This window comes from Colossoma macropomum, unplaced genomic scaffold (assembly GCF_904425465.1).
Source record: "Colossoma macropomum unplaced genomic scaffold, Colossoma_macropomum, whole genome shotgun sequence".
NCBI lineage: Eukaryota > Metazoa > Chordata > Actinopteri > Characiformes > Serrasalmidae > Colossoma > Colossoma macropomum.
This window is the reverse complement of record NW_023494798.1, coordinates 8,945,392-8,963,158: the sequence shown is the minus strand read 5'-3', so window position 1 is coordinate 8,963,158 and position 17,767 is coordinate 8,945,392. Positions and strand designations below refer to the sequence as shown.

General features: G+C 41.6%; 1 long non-coding RNA gene across 1 annotated transcript; it reads left to right on the top strand.

The window, feature by feature from the left end:
- Positions 1-6,814: 6,814 nt before the first annotated feature.
- Positions 6,815-10,197, top strand: LOC118818096. The gene is made up of 3 exons (XR_005008062.1): positions 6,815-7,103; positions 8,133-8,205; positions 9,587-10,197. It is a non-coding gene; the product is annotated as an uncharacterized LOC118818096 (long non-coding RNA).
- The last annotated feature ends 7,570 nt before the right edge of the window (positions 10,198-17,767 follow it).

Sequence of the window (17,767 nt, the reverse complement as noted above, 5' to 3'; positions counted from 1 at the left end):
CGACACACATTATTGGTGAGCTTGATAAGCTGGTTGCATGTTGTCTCATCCTGTAACGCTGCAGACTTGCATCAGCTAGTAAGTCCCCGTAAGTTAGCAACATATTGGCACACAGACTCACCAGGCAGCTGGTGACGTTGCCTAAATACACCGATCAGGCATAACATTATGACCGGCTCCTTTTGCTTTTCCTGTTTGCAAAAACTGCATTTTTTAATTTGGAAACAATGTGACACGTTTTGAAACATACAGAAGTTCAGATATTTTAATGCAGCTGGCAAACTGGCTAAAAGCTTGCTAGTAAATTTTAGTGAGGTGGCTAGCTAACGCTAGCTAGCCAGCAAATTTCGAGTGTTCCTTCGACTGTATTACTGTTATAATAAGTAAATATCATTCTTAACTCATTCATTTCTGGTGCCTCTTTGCCGAGTCAGTTGAGGAAAAGTTCTAATGCATTGAAATAGCATTGAATTTCGTATTTCTTCATTGTATACACATTACATGTGAATGTAAATGTAAAAGGAAGTGATCAAATATACATAATTGAAAACATTTGTGTATCATCAAATTCCTCATTTATTTACTTAAGTTGAGGATTAAGATACTCCAGTACAGGTCATTTTGACCCCCTTTAATTGGGGCTGTATATATAATTTTTGAGGATGAAGCACAAAATATTTTTTAGCACAGAGATGAAAACTACATAAAATTCTTCCAAAACATTTCACTGTTAAAATGAAATAGATTTTCATTTTAAATGCTGTTTCTGTTTTTCACAGTTAAAAGGTCTGTCGACTGTTATTGAAATATTTGTAATTTTTAATTTAATCAGCTTATTATTACTGAATGTCATATTTATGTATGACATTGCAGCCCCAAAAGAAACAACTTTTGGGCATTTTTGACATCGCTTCTCCCTTTGATTGGATCTGAATTTGTTCTCTAGTGTTCAGTTTACCTGATGGACTATGATTACCATAAACACTAGTATTGTGTTCTTAGTAAACTTGATACCCAGGTCTCAGGGCATCTGGACTGCTGGAAGTACAGGCTCCTCATGTCATGCTGAGGGCATGATCTGGGGTACATCATCTGCCACATGTGTTGGAGCTGGCACCATCCTGAGGCAGCTGGAGTGCCCTGCTGAGAAAGTAGGTGACGGGGCCCAGTCGTGGAGTGACTTGAAGATGGTGGGACCAACATGAGGCCATTTTGTTGTCCCTGTGAGGCCCCTGGACCCTGACCCAGTCTGAGACCATGATGGTTATCAACCTGGCCCATTGTGACTGGTCAAAATGCTGCCTCTACTGGCAGTGGTGGGGCACTCTGTGGATCTCCAGACAGATATCCAATTGCAGGTGTTCCCAAGCCTGAGATGGCCATCTTTGTTGCCAAGTCATGGCAAGAGTCGTAATTGCAGAACCTTCTCTGCCCACGAGTAAGAACCTCAGAGAGGTCCAAACCCATTAGGTTGGTCCCTGGTGGGCAACATGAAAGCAAAAGCTGGGTAGAACCTTGGTTCCATAATGAAACATTTACATTTACAGCATTTAGCAGATACTCTTATCCAGAGCAGAAAACCATTAGAAACCATTAGAAAACCATCATACAACCATTAGACAACATTCAGACAACCATTATACAGCCATTATGCAGCCATTAGACAACCAATTGACAACCTTTAGAAAGCCATTAGAAACCATTAGAAAACCTTGAGAAAACCAATAATCACTAAAACAACAATTAGCCATTCAATTGACAACCATTAGAAAAAATTCAGAAAACCATAAGACAATCATTTTAAAAACCATCAGACAACCATTAGAAAACCATTAGACGCCATTAGAAAACCTTCAGACAACCATTAGACAACTATTAGAAACCATTAGAAAACTTTTAGAAAACAATAAGACAATTATTTTAAAAACCATTAGACAACCATTATACAACCATTAGACAACCATGAGACAACCATTATACAACCATTATAACCATTAAAAAAATGAATTGACAACATTTAGAAAACCATTATAAACCATTATAGACCATTAGTAAACCTTCAGAAAACCATCAGATAACAAAAAGTGCTTTGTCTGTCTAGAGAAAGCATATTTGCTAGTTACCAATAGGTTAGAGGTATAGCTCAGATACTGCTAGAAACAAAAGCCCATGTTGACACCCAGAGAAAAAGGAACAGAGTTAAACACAGAGCAGTGCGATACATGCTATTTGCAGTCATGTGGAGGGAGCCAACTAAATCAGTTCTGGAGTCACCATAACCACAAGAGCAGTAGAGGTCATGGACAGTGGCAGTGACATGAAAAACTGTTTGTGTCAACATTCAGAAACACACTGGCGCCTGTGTCCAGCAGTAAAGGGATACACACATAATTGAGGCTAACTGTGCTTGATTTGAAGGCTACTAGTCCTGAGTCCACAGTGTGGATAATTGTGGTTGCAGGCTGAGGTGTGGACATCTGACCGAGTCAGAACAAAGCAACATAGATAAGAAAAATGATTTATCTTACCACAGCTGTGGCTTATCTGCCCATGAGTGTAGGAGTTCTGGGCTCTTGAGCTGTGAGACAGTCAGCTACAGTTGATGCAGGGCTGCTCTGAACATGGCCAAGATCACTGTTATCAGTTGCATGACATTATCTGGAGGAGTAAGGCTACTGCACACTGGCTGGAATGAGGAGGAGGATCTGAGGAGGCTGTTTGGCTGGAGATGAGTCCTTGTTGGTTAGCCAAAGTGGCTGCACATTCAGCTGTGGTCTCTTGTGATGATTGATTCCCTAGACAGTGACCGCTCATCGTTTTCCAATAGTGCCTCACATACTCGACACACATTATTGGTGAGCTTGATAAGCTGGTTGCATGTTGTCTCATCCTGTAACGCTGCAGACTTGCATCAGCTAGTAAGTCCCCGTAAGTTAGCAACATATTGGCACACAGACTCACCAGGCAGCTGGTGACGTTGCCTAAATACACCAATCAGGCATAACATTATGACTGCCTCCTTGGTTCTACGCTCATTGTCCATTTTATCAGCTCCACTTACTATATAGGTGCACTTAGTTCTACAGTTACAGACTGTAGTCCATCTGTTTCTCTGCATACTTTGTTAGCCCCCTTTACCCTGTTCTTCAGTGGTCAGGACCCCCATGGACCCTCACAGAGCACATCTCTTGCTGTACAGTATGAGCTAATCATCGTCTAGTCCTTCGCTGCCCACAGGACACTGTTGGCTGGATATTTTTGGTTGGTGGACTACTCCCAGTTTTCTTCTCCAAACTTGTTAAAAGCACATGTTGAAAATCATTGAGGCCAAAGGGAGGTTAAAGTCCTAAATAGTACTGACTTTACACCAAAGGGAATAGAATTCATGAGCTTTACATTCTCAGGCTAGTGCTGCCACACATATTGTCACAAACTTGATTTTCTAATAATAAACCTGTGTCGTTATTGGAAACCGCTAAAGAAAATATACTCATTTGTACATTCTGAAAACATTTGCTAGTTGTAGCTGTGCACATGAAAACAGTACTAAAACACACACTAAAACAGACTAACCAGAAAAGACTTTTATTTAAAGTTAATAAAACATATAATACAATATCTACAATACAGTGTCTGCTAAAATGAAGCATCATGGTGATCCTGCAGCTGTGTGTTTAGTCATCATCACTGTCAGATCTTCTCCTCTTGCTGGGCCTGTCATCTGTCTCAGGGTTGTTAAAGTAGCTCTTTCTCTTCCTCTTCCTGGAGTTGCTCTGGGTCTCCGGCCTGCTGGAGCTGTGGCCCCCAGAGGGACCAGCAGCATTGGAGCCATGAGCTTCAGCATTATTAGAAACTTCCAGGTGGTTTCCAGGGACAGGGTCATTCTGGGTCGGGTCATTCCAAGGTGGTGTGGAGGCAAAAAAAAAGACTACAATTTGCAGGAATAATACCATATATGGGATTGTTCTCTGTAGAGGACGTCTTAGGGCTGTAAACCTCTTATTCTCCAGGGTATATTTTGGTTTGTCCATCTGAATTTACATGACCAAATCATAAGGCAAATTATTCAGTAACTGCATGAAATAAATGCAAATTTTTTTTTTGTAAAAGTTCCCCTCAAATTAACAGAACATGTGTTTTATGATCATACACACATTGCCATATGCTTACAATTTACTGCTGAAAGGAGTTTAAGAGGTTAAAGGAGCAGCTTGGAAAGTCACTCTTTCTCTCCCTCTTCCTGGAGTTGCTCTGGCCCACAGAGGGACCAGCAGCATTGGAGCTATGAGCTTCAACATTATTAGAAACTTCCAGGTGGTTTTCAGTGACAGGGTCATTCTGGGTGGGGTCATTCTGAGGTGGTGTGGAGGCATTAGGACGTGGCATCGTGGAGGCTGAGAATGAGAGATATGACAAAAGTGAAAACGACACTCCAAGATTACAAAACATGCATCAGAATATGTTGTCCTGAGGTCCGAAAACAAGTTGGAAGAGTTAAAATAAATGAATAAAATAGACCTTTTTCACAGTCTCTGCATCACATTCAGTAAATAGTAACGTTATTCCACCTGCACCGTTTAACAGAGCAGAGCAGATCTTTTTGTTTAACACCACATCACACCTCCCTAAACAGATTTGCTCTAATTGCGCTTCATTTTGGAGAAAAAGTCCACCAGGTTTAACTGTTCCTACTCAGCCCATGTGAACATTAGCAACATTAGCAAGTGCCCTGAACACAACCAGCTCAGAGACACAGCATCGTATTTCTACATTACAGTAAACTAATCACCAAGCTGCTGTGGTGAGGAGTCTATTTCTCAGTGTTAGTTAAACCTCTGTTCTGACAATCTCCAGGATTGTAAATATGCCAGTGAATAGATATTTGACTTGGAGCTGAGGATGTTTAATCACAAATGTGAGTAAATCTGTCACACTGTACGGCCCACCTTCGCTCTCCAGATGAGTTTTACCCTTTTTTTGATTGGTTACCTCATTAAAAGTGACACATGATGAGTGGAGCTTTTTATCTGAAGCTGAACATTTTTAAACTTGATCGAGTGGAAACTCAGATGAGGCTGTTTGATTGAATTATTGGTGCATTTAGGAACACAGCAATGATTTTAGACAGTATCAGCCATTGTTTACAACGCAACCAGAAGCCGTTTAGCACTACTATTTACTCTTCCGCAGTAACGAACACAGAGGTGTGAAAATGGTCTATTACAGTGTAATTAAAAATCCAGTCTGCTACTTATTACTATACTGTTTGTACAGTTTCTATCCACTGGTTGTTGTTGTTCCTGTTGTTAACAGGATGAGTCATCTACAGTTTTTAGTTGTTCAGTATTCTTAAGTACCTACAACACTCAGAAATGTGTAATTTGAAGTTATGATATCAATATCATACCGTCAAATTGCTCATCCCTGATAGACAGTGGGTTGTTGTAAACTGGGTTCCATCCAAGTCTGCTGGAATCCCCTGCAGCACTAAAGGTGGTCTCACTTCCGTCGGCTTTCCAGGCCAGCATGTCAGAAGAAGAGTGTGGTAACTCCAAGAAAAGCCTCCTGTGCTCGTTTCTGTAGTCCGGATTCCAGATGCCAGCATTATCCTCAGCATCTTCCAGCACATTTCTTTCTTTGCGCACCTGTTCCTCCTCACCGAAATACTCAATCAGAACACCAAAATGTTCCTCCTCAAGCCCCTGTTCATCCCTCACGTCAAAGCCAAACACGGCTTCATGAATATGTTCGTATTCATGCACCTGTTCCTCCTCACTGAAATACTCAATCAGAACACCAAAAAGCCTCAAGGCACCTCAAGCCTCTGTTCTTCCCTCAGATCAAAGCCAATCATAGCTTCACCGACATGTTCCTCTTCATGCACCTGTTCCTCCTCACCGAAATACTCAATCAGAACTCCAAAATGTTCCTCCTCATGCTCCTGTTCTTCCCTCACATCATTGCCAATCATAGCTTCATCTGGATGTTTTGGGATCAGAAGAGGTGGATGGTCATCCTCTCTCTCTGGGTTGATGAAGACAGGAGGCGGAAGAGGTCTACCCAGTAAACAAAGAACGTCTGTGGACGTCCAAAATGTGTTTAAAAATAGTCGGTCAGTCGGGGACATGTTATGAACGTCAATAGACGTTCAAAATCCGTTTCAAAAAGTCAGTCCATTGGTGACCTGTTAATAACGTCAACGGACATTTCACTATAACCCAAAAATAATGATAACGATCATGATAATAACAATACCAGTACCACTGCTTCTAGCCTACTGCTACTAGTACAACTACTACTACTACTACTTCTACTACTACTACTACTACTAATAATAATAATAATAATAATAGTAATAATAATAGTAATAGTAAGAAGAAGAAGAAGCAACAAAAAGAAAGCTGTATTCCAGTCCAGAGATATTATGTTATGTTTCTTTTCTCAAAGATACCAAATGTTAAATATAGATTAGCTTACTGTTATGTTAGATGTTGATTGCTGAAGCTTGATAATATTTCACTTGTCTTTATGGTGTAAAGAACATGCCATATGACGTCACATGGAGTGTGGTTGTCATTATTTAACATGGTGCCATCAGCTTTTCTATATTTCCTGGACTTTTTTCAAATTTTAATGCAAGTGCTAAATGGTGTTTGTAATTGCATATCTCATAGCAGTATGCATTATTTAAGACACAATTGGAATTTGAATGCAAACCTATTTGCGTTTTTATTTATTGTATTGTATAATAGCTGGAAACTTTTAATATAGAAAAGCAGCGTTTTTGACCGTTCATTTTCATTATCTTAATACGGTCTGACTCTGACATAAAAAACGCCCATTTTATTGTATTTCGTCATCATGGCCCTTCAGCTCTGCCAAAATGAATATTTGCAATCCTGTTTGCAACTGCATTTCCACTGTCAGCAAGGCAGTCCTGTCATTTAAGCGCTGTGGGTTTGTTGGATGTATCAAGCGGGTTAAAGAAGCCGCGATATCCATCTGAACGGACACCGATCACTGCCCCTATGGAAGGTCCTCGTCTGAGAAAGTCCTCAGCGAGCCGCCGACAGCACACAGCGCTACTGTCCACATTGGTCCAGGTGAGTAAACGTTAGCTGGCCATTTTAGGTGGACCTTTTGCCATATACGAGTCACTAAGCTTACAAAGATTTTTTTAGCTAGTATTATTGTTTGTTTTTGAATAGAGGGTACACGTTAGCCAGCTAGCTAGCTAGTTAGTATTTGATACAGCTGCTGAAGCCGTCCTGCTAAGGTCAGCTAGTGCTGAACAGTCGTGCTAACTACGGGAAACATAGCGGTCAGTTGGGCACGTCATTAATGCAGATTTAAAGATTTGTCTGTGTTGGCTGAATATAGCGAATTAAAACCTTATTAACGAAGGTAGCGGTCATTTTATTTCCCTTAATTCAGTGTGATCGATGGTGAAGGTCCTGATAAAAGCTAAGATCGCTAGCTAACGCTATTGATTCATCACGACAACGCGCGTTTTCTGACATTAGCTGTTTCTGTTGTTGCCCTGTATAACCGAAGTATTTGCTAATAACTTCTTAGAAACACCACATAATCATTCTAGTAAAACGCTAACGTGAATAGCAGCTGTATATTGTGAATGCAGCGCTCCATATAGCGTCTACGTCGGCGTTCATCTTGGATTTTTGCGCAAACTCATTCGTAAAAGTTAGCCATTAGCTATATTGAGCTACATTAGCTATATTTATCTAAGCTTGTAGTCACATGCATGAATAGCTCGAGGCTCATTTTAAAATTGCCAGGAGCACATTTTTACTTTGAAATGAACTACCACAATTAATGATTATTTTACACTATTTGAAAGTAGTTAGCTTATGCAGCTAGGTAATTTGAGTAGCTAACGCTAGCTAGCTAGCTAGCATATTTATTAAACAGCTGCAGAAGCTACAGCTGTGTTTCTAGATGTTGGTGGAGAGTGGAAATGTGGCAGTCATTCTGATGCTTCGTTCATTAGCTTTGGCTACACACGTTGAAATCATTAGTGAGGTTTTATTAGACAATGAAATGTCCTATCAGAGATAAGTTACTGAATTAACTGTAGCTGACTGTCGTCTTTTGCAAACAAATATTTGTTTCAGAAGCTGACTGGATTTGTCTGTGTGCCACAACAACATACTGGCAGTGGTCAAATAATGCACACAAGTTAAAAAAGTATTATCACAAACAGAATAGAACGTAATGTGTTAACAATTTATGTACCGGTTTCCTGGTTATCAGTTGCCACACTCATTTTATGACTAAGAACCTGTTTAAAGGACTGGTTCAGCAAAATATAAAATTTAAACAGTTTTCTGCTTACCCCCAATGTAGTCTTTTGGCCAAGACATAATTGGTGTCCAAAGTTTGTGTCTTTTAGTTTAGCAATGGAGCTGTGAAGCTAACATTTCTAACAAACACTAGAAGTCAATATTCACCTAAATCATTTCATGTCTTCATTAAGGTGGCGCAGACTTCTCAGTGTGGTGTGCAACACAATATGACATACTGTGGGCTATAAAAGTGGACAAAACGTCATCACAGAGTAAATGCCGTGGGTGACTGTCTCAGGAGTAGGATTGCTGAGCTAGAATAGTTTTTTATGGAAATGACAGTCATAATTACTGATCCAACATCAGTCCTGTGCAGCCTTTGTGTTGCCTAAAACGGCCGTAGTGGTGAGGTTTTGTTCATTTCTATAGTTCAAAGTAAGTCTTTCTGTGTCCTACACTACACTGACAAGTCTGCTGACTCTAATGGAGACCTAGATGAGGTTTGAGAGGGTTGAGAGAAGTTTTAGGGATGTATTTATGGAAAAACATCTGGGTTAATATTGTCTTCTAGTGTTTGAGCAATGTTACACATAACACCCGTACTAAACTAAAGAAGCAGAATCATTAAATGTAGTCATTTCTGTCAAATTTGATATTGGAATTTGTAAGGCATATAAAAAAGTCAAATAATAATACTGAGCTTTATAGCTGCATTCTGTTCTATTTACTACCCAGTTCGTTCTTTGGACTGTGCTTTGTTCTTTAAACAAATAAACACTGGCCAAAATAAGAGAGAGGCTTTTCAGTTCCCAGCAGTCTAGTACAGAGTTTAGAAATCTCATGGGTCTTAGGAGAATATATAAAATTAGAGACAGTATATAAAATTAGAGACAAGCTCAAGCCCTTTGCATTTAAAAGAACATATCACAACATCACTACTTCGCAGTTGTTTAGAAGCCCACTGAAATAAACATTTAAAAATAACTAAAAAATAGATTTGTAATTATCAGTTGCCTCCTTATTGGCTACATTGCAGACAGGAAAATATTATGTATATTATATGGAAACATATTTCAGATTTGAAAGGTTTAAATATATGTGAATTAAAAGCTGTCAAAGGCCTTGTGGCATTGTGACTATTAAGTGATAAGTAAGACTAAATAAGTAATAAGTATGATGTTAGAATGGCTGTCACCTTCCACAGATCCGTCTGTTTTTGTCAAGAGATTTTAATGCTTTGTGTGTGCATTAATTGTAACAGTCTTGTTTGTGTTTTATGTTAGCTGCAGTTCTGAAGTGGAACAACAAAGCCACAGCTCATGAGATGGATTCTGCTGTGGCCGATCACCTCAAGCATGCCCCCTGCAGAGCTTTTAACTTTTTTTTTTCTTTTCTTGTTTGACTTCTCAGAAACTAAAATGCAAGATTTTGTCTCGTTAAATAATCACCTTGATTTCCTTTACATTAAAACATTGAAAATCATGTACAATACTGACACAGCTTATGGTTCAAAGGTTTGAAAATTCTTTCTGAATTGATACATAGGATCTTTGTCTTAGTCCTAACGAAGTTCATGGTCCAGTTTCATGTTCCACAAATGAAATTAATAATAACTACACGTTTTCAATAAAGTTTCCATTTAACAAAGTTTGTTTTATGTTTACATTGGAATCAAAATTGTTAGTTAACTACAGGAAGTTTTTTTGCATGGGGAAAAGGTTCTTCACATTGACAGATAATGTGTTGTATATGGTTCTACATAGAAAAATTCATTCTATATAACACCAAAAAAGGTTGTTCTATTGTACAGTGTATTAAGCATGAAATGGTTCTATATAGGATTCATGCTAAAGTGTTATCTTTTTTTGAGAGTGTACTAGTGGAAATTAATTTTGGATGAGTTTTCAATGCCTTTTAATTTATAATTTATAATTTTTTCCAAGGCCTTAGAACACCTTAAAATGACATTTTTACTGTGACTTTTTGGTCGTCTTTTCAACAGTTAAGCTTGAACGTCTTTTCAACTTTCATTTTCAACCATAAGAAAACTTAAATTAAACAGCAGTTATGCACGTGATTTCAACGTTAAATCAGCGGCCTTTAAATGACGTCTTTAATGTGACTATTTTGGCCGTTATTTCAACGGCTAAGTTTAGACGTCTTTTCAACTTTCATTTTCTACCATAAGAAATCGTAAATTAAACAGCAGTTATGTATGTGATTTCAACGTTAAATCAACGGCCTTAAAATGACGTCTTTAATGTGACTATTTTGGCCGTTTTTTCAACAGCTAAGTTTAGACGTCTTTTCAACTTTCATTTTGAACCTTAATAAAGCGTAGTTTAAACGGCAGTCAGATACGTGATTTCCACGTTGTTTCAACGGCCAAATGTTTACTGGGTACGGTTTTCATCCTCGTCCTCCAGTTGCACTTCAGGCACTGGGGCCAGGGGGCCTCTCTGGAGGCTCTCACGCAGACCAGGTCTACAGACTGGAGAGAGATGAAATATCGTCACATATTTGTTAGTCTTTACGGTTATTTTTCTAAGCAGAACATACTGTTAATTTAGAACTTGTCTGTTGAACAAATCACATCTTCCTGATTTAGGTTTATGTTTTTAACATACCTGTGCAGTGAACCCAGTGCAGGCAAATGACTGTAAGCATTGTTAGTACTGAATGTAGGAAAAGCCGTTGCTGATCAGGCACCTTCGGTTTAGGTCAGTTTGTGCCAATGAGCTATTATTATTGGCTATTTAGGTCGTTACACAGGATACATGAGTTGCTGTAACTTTTCGAATAGGCTTCTTTCACCCCTTAAATAGCTAGGGCCCACCAGCAGGCCCACATACTTATTACACCCTTCTATAACCTAAGAAGAGCTCAACCAGTTTGCGTTGAAGTCTTTGTAGTTACTGGATAATAATATGCCTTAAAATATGCCTGGGATTTTAAGGGGTTAATCAGAACTTCAGACTGACCATCAACACCACAGTTTGGACTGTTTTAAACTCATGAATTCCTGGATCACACTGACTGTCGAACAATGCAGTCAGCTGGCCTGTGCACAGATTTTTGGGGGTAAGGGGCTCGAGAGAAAACAGGACAGGAATGAAACTGAATTTAATTTACAGCACATTGCAAACACTTTTATCAGGAGAGTTTCTGAGGAAAGCAAACATAGTGTTAGGACACTTTCCCAAAGCATCCCAGACAGCAAGCATGTTCGGGCCGGATTACCTTGGCCGTCACAAAGTCCTCCTAGCAGTCGCATCAGCATTGTGGACTTGTGCCACATTTGGGCCAAGTAACTGTTAACAGCACTAGACACACTGCCGATCAGCGGGCTCAGAGCGCGTTGGGGCCGGACCTTTATAACAGACGCGCCTCATTTAAAAACTGCGCCTCATTTAAAATTTGCCCCTCCCCTTTTTTCCCCGCTCAGTTCTCCGCAGTTGTCAGTTGACATCGACTGTTAAACTCGCTGCTGCTTTTGTGGTTGACTGAGAATGGAGAGGATGAGGCCCTATTCCTGGGCTCACTTACAGTCAGTGCAGATGCAGGTCCTTGGATGACAGAAATAAAAATGGATCACAGCAACATTGTGTGTAAAATAGACACAGGCGCAGATGTAACAGCAGTGCCAGAGAGGCTGTGTAACCAGGAACAGCTCGGTAGACTGGAAAGGTCAGCAAAGGTCCTAAAGGGCCCAAGAGGGAGACCACTGTCCGTAAAAGGTAAATTCACAGCCACACTGAAGAAAGGACAAAAGTGCACACTACAGGAAGTTTATGTTGTGGAGGGACTGACCACACCATTATTGGGTCGTTCAGCCGCCACAGCGCTGCAGTTGGTAGCCAGACTGGATGTTGTCAATCTAGACTCAGAAGGAGCAGTAAAAGCAGAATTCCCCAAGTTATTCAATGGCCTAGGGAAGATGCAGGGCGAGTATAACATTGTTCTGAAGCCAGATGCTAAACCCTTCTCTCTCTCCACCCCTAGACGCATTTCCCTCCCTCTTCTTCCAAAGGTTTAAGAAGAATTGAATCGCATGGAGCAACAAGGAGTCATCTCAAAAGTGGAACAGCCAACTGAATGGTGTGCACCTATGGTGGTGGTGCCCAAGCGAACAGGCAAGGTGAGAATATGCACTGACCTCACAGAACTGAACAAATCAGTCATGAGAGAAAGGCACCCACTTCCTTCAGTAGAGCACACACTGGGACAGCTGGCAGGTGCCAAAATATTTTCAAAACTAGATGCAAACTCTGGGTTCTGGCAGATTCCACTTTCAAAAGAGTCTTCACTGCTTACCACCTTCATTACGCCGTTTGGACGATATTGTTATAATCGCTTGTGCTTTGGAATCTCTTCAGCGCCTGAGCACTTCCAGAAGCGCATGACACAAATCCTCGAGGGTCTGGAGGGGGTTTTGTGTCAGATGGATGATGTGCTCATCTGGGGAGCCACCCAACAGCAGCATGACGAGAGGCTACGCGCGGCACTGTCACACCTCCAGGAGGCTGGGGTAACACTCAGTGAAAAATGTGAGTTTTCTAAGAGCAAAATTAAGTTCCTGGGGCAGGTCATCGAGGCATCAGGGGTGAGCGCTGACCCTGAAAAAGTGAAAGCAGTAAAGGACATGAGAGAACCCACTAACGTCAGTGAAGTGAGAGGACTGCTTGGAATGATAAATCACCTGGGTAAATTTTTACCCCATCTGGCCGAAAAAACCCGTCCGCTCAGAGAACTGTTAAGGAAGTCAAATATGTGGGCCTGGGGGTCCCAACAGCAGGAGGCCTTTGACAGAATTAAAAGGGAACTAACAACACAGCCTGGGTTGGCACTGTATGATCCAAATGCTGAAACACTGGTCTCTGCTGATGCTTCATCATATGGACTAGGTGCTGTTCTCCTCCAAAAGCGACCAGATCAAGAATGGAAACCAGTAGCGTATGCTTCACGGGCCCTCACCAGCACTTCAAATCAATTTTTGCTCGCCATGGAATTCCAGAGATTGTGCGTTCAGACAATGGGCCACAGTTTGCATCGGATTGCTTCAGATGCTTTGCACAGGATTGGGGCTTTAGTCATGTAACATCCAGTCCTCATTTTCCACAGAGCAATGGGGAGGCTGAGAGGGCGGTGAGAACAATCAAGAATCTTCTAAAAAAGTCAAGTGATCCCTATCTCGCTCTCATGGCCTACCGTGCTGCTCCACTGGCTAATGGATATAGCCCCACTGAGCTTCTCATGGGAAGAAAGATTAGAACACCTGTTCCTGTCATCCCGTCCCAACTCAAGCCAAAATGTGTGGACTGGAGGAAGCTGAAAGAGAAAGAGAACACATACAGACAAAAACAAAAACACAATTACGACCGCAGACACCGAGTACATCCCATGGCAGACCTTCAGCTGGGAAAGCATGTGTGGATAAGACACAGTGGAACGTGGCACAGTTGTGTCTTCTGCCAACACACCCAGATCTTACATTGTGGAGACACCTGGGGGTACCCTACGGAGAAACAGGTTCCATCTCTCTCCAACACCAGTGGCCCCTGAAAGTGCAATCAACTTACCTGACATGTCTACTGAACCAAACACTTTGGTAGATTCAACAAGAACACCTGTCTCACCAAAGACTCAAGATCAGCGGCAGCAGCCGCAGTGCCAAACAGCTGAACGCCGATACCCTGTCAGAGAGAGAAAGGTCCCAAGTCACCTAAAGGACTTTGTATGTACTTAAAGATGAGATACAGAGAACTGAGTGGTTAATGGGGCAGAATAATCCCCACACTCAGGAGAAGGGATGGGCAGTCTACCCCATCCTTCTTTAGAAAAAAAAAAACTTGTGATGTTGTTTTGTTTGAAATCGCAACAAGAACTGTAAATAGTAAAAGTGAAAATATATGTTGCTCTACAGGTTATGGAATTTGGTTATCTAGTACGATACCCCTAAAGGAAAGGACACTTTATCTCAGAAAGGGGGATGTAGTATCAGGTCATTTGCATAGGTAGGAACCTTTGTAATGTTCACGGGGGACCGGGGGGGGGGAGAGAATAAAGGAGGGGAGTTCGAGAGTGAAGAGCGTGCGTGGAGTCGTATGTTGTGTCTCTAACTCAATAGAGTGGTTTATTATTGTACCAAACAATAGAACAATTACTAGCACTATTATTATTGTCTCTGTATGTACATCTGCTGATATGTTCAGAAGCCTCAGCAGAGCTGTTTACAGAGATAATAAAGCTACTACTACTAGTAATAATAATAGCTTGACTTGTTCAGTCCTGTAATTTTGAGACGGTCTCTGACTCTGAGACAGGCAAGCACAGTGATAGCGTGAGTTGAACCTTTTGGCAAAAATAAAAGAATAGAAAAAAGAACAAGAAAAGAACAGCACGGTTCAGTACAAACTGGGGTTGTTGTGTTTGTTATCTTTAATATGGCCATGAAAGTGTAATTAATCCAATAAGACATAAAGTAATTGCGAATGTCACACGAACTTTACCGTCCGTGGCCGTGGTGGTCTGAGGTGGTCCCAAAACGGTCACAGTAACGCAGCCGGTGTTTTTAAACATACATGCAGCACCGAGCGTGTTTAACTACCGCAGCTCGGTCATGTTGACGTGTCGGAATATTGTTTCACGCTGTGGTTTGCATTAAATAAACCAATAAAAGACTGTGTTTTACCGTCATTATGGGCTGTTACTGCGGTAGCTCGGTAACTCTTACCGGGCTCAGGCCAAGGCCCGATATATAAAACAGACGCGCCTAATTAAAAAACATTCCCCTTTCTTTTTTCCTGCTCAGCGGTCTACAGTCATCCGTTGATATTGACCTATAAAGTTTGCTGCTGACTTTGAGGTAAGTTAATCATTACTTTCAATATCTATACATATGTGATCAGGTATCACAAATTATTACATTTGTTTATTGTTTCGTTTATTTTTAAATATTTTATTCAATTTGACAACCAAATAAGCTTAATGGTAGAGGAGTACAGACAATTTTAGTTCTGTTAAAACAAATTACCATCGGAGTCTTCTCTTTGATTGTCTTTAAGTTAAAAACAAATTTAGCCTCCTACACCTCTCCGCCAGGGCCAGTCTCCTACGCCTCTCCCCGCCAGGGCCAGTCTCCTACACCTCTCCCCGCCAGGGCCAGCCTCCTACACCTCTCCCCGCCAGGGCCAGCCTCCTACACCTCTCCGCCAGGGCCAGCCTCCTACACCTCTCCGCCAGGGCCAGCCTCCTGCATCTCTCACCACCAGGGCCAGCCTCCTACACCTCTCCGCCAGGGCCAGCCTCCTACACCTCTCCGCCAGGGCCAGCCTCCTGCACCTCTCCGCCAGGGCCAGCCTCCTACACCTCTCCGCCAGGGCCAGCCTCCTACACCTCTCCACCAGGGCCAGCTTCCTGCACCTCTCCACCAGGGCCAGCTTCCTACACCTCTCCGCCAGGGTCAGCCTCCTACACCTCTCCGCCAGGGCCAGCCTCCTGCATCTCTCACCACCAGGGCCAGCCTCCTGCACCTCTCCGCCAGAGCCAGCTTCCTACACCTCTCCGCCAGGGCCAGCCTCCTACACCTCTCCCCACTAGGGCCAGCCTCCTACACCTGTCCACAAGGGTCAGCCTCCTACACCTCTCTGCCAGGGCCAGCCTCCTACACCTCTCCCCACCAGGGCCAGCCTCCTACACCTCTCCGCCAGGGCCAGCCTCCGACACCTCTCCCCACCATGGCCAGCCTCCTACACCTGTCCACAAGGGTCAGCCTCCTACACCTCTCCCCACCATGGCCAGCCTCCTACACCTGTCTGCAAGGGTCAGCCTTCTACATCTCTCTGCCAGGGCCAGCCTCTTTCACGCCCTTTTTTTAGCTACTTTATCTAGACTGGCCTCTGTTGTTTTCCTCGGTAACCAACCTCTTTCACCACTTCTTTATATCCAACTTCCTCCATGTCTACTATAGGGTGAACATTCTTCTTCTAAGGTTTCACCCACTCTTTGAAAGGTCATGACCCCAATAAAACTGTGGGCTGCAAATATTGGCTGATTTGGGCCAACCAATGACTTGGTCAGACTCTTAATTGGACAGTAGTGCCAGTACTCCTCTGGCAGCGGACTCATTCTTATCATGTATTTTCAGTGTTGTAACTGTAATGGCTATTACAATTTCAGTGTACATCAAAAAATCTAGATTAAATCTAGGAGGAATCGCTAGATTATTCAATTACTAAAATAATCGATAGTGACAGCCCTGTTTTAAATAAAGTTATTAATATGTTGGATAGACGAAAACAGTTAAGAACATTGTTTTTTTTTTTTGTTGTTCCTGCTTTCTTGCTGCAGCACCAGTCATTGCAAGGATTTGTTCAATTTCATCAGCAGCACACCTGATTCAGTTTAATGTAGGGTTGGCTGAAGCAGGTACTGGATGGTAACTGTAAATAATGGGCTTCCTTAATGAGAGCTTGAAAAAAAGGTTGTAAAGATCGTTACCATTCAGTTCACTGTTCAGCTGTCGACCGCAGCAGTGATGAACTGTAAGAATTTTAAGTGATTTGAATTCCAGAACATGGATTAGAGCCCAACCAATATGAAAACTGTGACTGATACCAGTAATGATTGTTAAGAGGCTGGAAATTATGTTAACACTTAACAATATTGGCTGGTATTATTTTATATTGTAGTATTTTATATTGTATTGTTTTATACTCCAATTCATTTGAGTTGAACTGTGCTTCACTGATTGTCACTTCTCAATGGTCACACTTCTTAATTTGACATTGTAAAACTCAGCATGGTAGTATTTTGTGTTGAAATTGCCAGTTAACCTGTATTATTGTGATGACATGAGCAGAGTTTATCAGTCTCTATCAGTGTTAAAGTCTGTTTTTTATGTAGTTTATTACAATTGAAAACAAAGCAGCTAATTATCGCTTCTTTAATGGCAGGATTTTTTGCTCGTAAGTCTACACCTCAGTACTGGCATTGTGTTTTTTCTTGTTTGAATTCATTTTTCAAAAAAATGCTGTGTTGAAAACATAATGACTTTCAATAAACCTTTTTTTGAGGTATTTGGTTTTATGTTTCCCTTTTTGAATTTACTGTTTTTTGAAAACATTCATTTTTAATGATTTGTGAATAATTATGTGGGATATGTAGCTGTTGTTGACTCTGGAACGGATCCGGTGCAGATGCAACAAGTCAGGGCCGGATCCGTTCCAGAGACAGCTGCTTATATCAACTTGAGCTTGGATCTCTTCTGAACTGGGTCCGTGCCACATTTGGGCCAGATATGAAGATAATATTCAGACCTGCACCAATTCAGGGCCAGATGTAACGGTGTTCTTTGCTTATCTGGGCCGGTTTTTAATCTGTTTTGGTGCAGATCCGTAAAACAGATCAGTTCCGGTATTGGGCCGTTGTGCAAAAAGACACCGGGCCAGCTCTTCTTTGCGGAT